Genomic DNA, 1,891 nt, shown 5'->3' with positions numbered 1-1,891 from the left:
TTCCTTGAGAAGTGGACCAACCGATCCTTTGTCCCCTTCACCGTCAGGTCGGATTACCTGACGGTGCTGGGGATCTGGTTCGGGGGGGCTGGGGCCTGCACCAAGAACTGGGAGGAGCGTATTTCCAAGGTGAGGCAGAAACTGGGACTGTGGGATCGACGATCCCTCTTGATCGTGGACAAGAGCCTGGTCATCACGTGCGAGGTGCTCTCGGTGTTGCTGTACGTGGCGCAGGTCTGGCCCATACCTCGCTGCTGCGCCGTGACAGTCACCCGAGCCATCTTCCGCTTTATCTGGAGATCAAAAATGGACCGTGTCCGCAGGGACACGATGTACAAATCTCCAGAGAAAGGAGGAATAAACATGCCCAATGTCGCCCTCATCCTGATGGCCACCTTTGTGTGCGGCTGCAGCAAGCTGTGCATAGACCCTCAGTACACAAACACCAAGTGTCACTACGTGATCAGGTTCTATTTGTCCCCGGTGTTGTGAAGGATGGGCCTGGCCACGCTGCCATGGAACTCTCCATCCAATTGGACCGTTCTGAAAAGTTTGTGCAGAAAAACACTTTTGTGCAGAAAAACTCCTTTGACCACAAGTCGATCAGGAAGTGGTCCTTGAGACCCTGCGGGAAATGGAGACGGTGGATCCTGTCAGTTGGTTCCCCGAGCAGACTGTCGATGTCATTTGGCAGAACGCCTCATCGCCGGAACTTTCAAATCAGCATCAAGACCTAGCTTGGCTGGTGGTGAGAAGGGCCCTTCCCCTCAGATCCTTTATGCACATCCGGCCTCTCACTGCCACCGCGCGCTCTCCCTGAGGAGGCTGCGGTGGGGATGAGACCATCACCCACCTCCTTCTGGAATGTGCCTTTGCAAAGAAGGTCTGGAGAGAGATGCAGTGGTGTATGTCCAGGTTCATCCCGAGCTGCTCCGTTACACAAGACTCTGTGCTCTACGGACTGTTCCCGGGGACGCACACCGAGACGGACATCAACTGCTGCTGGAAGACCATCAACTCGGTGAAAGTCTTCCAGTGCAAGGAGCTGTCCTCGACCGAGTGTTGCAGATCGGCACATTCCAAGGTCCAGGACTACGTGCTGAGGGATGCACTGAGGATGGGTGCAGCCGCCGCACAGGCTCTATGGGGTAAGGCCACAGTTTAGGGCCTTCCCGCCATTGTATACCAAGGCAGAATGTAAAATGACAAATGAATGTAACGTAATGTAACGTACCTGTAATGTATCTGTAATCAACAAGCTGTATTGATTGTAATGCAATGAGGCACCCTAGTGTCCTGAACTGTACGATGTGTAACTGTATTGTTTGAATCATATTTGAACTGTACTGTATGTATCTTGCAAATTGTAGGACCTGTATTGTTTATGTTTGAATTGTAATATGACAATTGTACTGTATGTATCTTAACAAATTTTATGAATAAAGTATATTTTTGAAACAAAAAAAATGTCCCAGTTCATCTCCAACAGCTCGGTAACACAGGACACTGTGCTGTACGTGCGGTTCCCCGGGACGCACACCGAGACAGATATCAGCTGCTGAAGGAGCTGTCCATGACCGAGTGTTGTCGACTGGCACACTCCAAGGTCCAGGAGTACATGCTGCAGGACGCACTGAAGCGAGGTGTGACCGACACAAAGGCTCCATAGGGAAAGGCCACCTTACCTTGTATTGTGCAGCATGTATTAGAAGATATACATTGTGTTTTGAATGGTAATAATGGGAACGTAGTGTGTACGATCTGTATTGTATTGTTTTGAATTGTAACTGTGATATTTACATTGAACTGTGTGTAACCTTAAATTTTTATGAAATAAAGTATATTTTGAAATTTAAAAAAATTCGGATGAGACAATGTGTGTAGGGCCCCA

This window comes from Heptranchias perlo, chromosome 7, assembly GCF_035084215.1.
Source record: "Heptranchias perlo isolate sHepPer1 chromosome 7, sHepPer1.hap1, whole genome shotgun sequence".
NCBI classification, from domain to species: domain Eukaryota; kingdom Metazoa; phylum Chordata; class Chondrichthyes; order Hexanchiformes; family Hexanchidae; genus Heptranchias; species Heptranchias perlo.
This window is presented reverse-complemented; position numbering follows the sequence as displayed.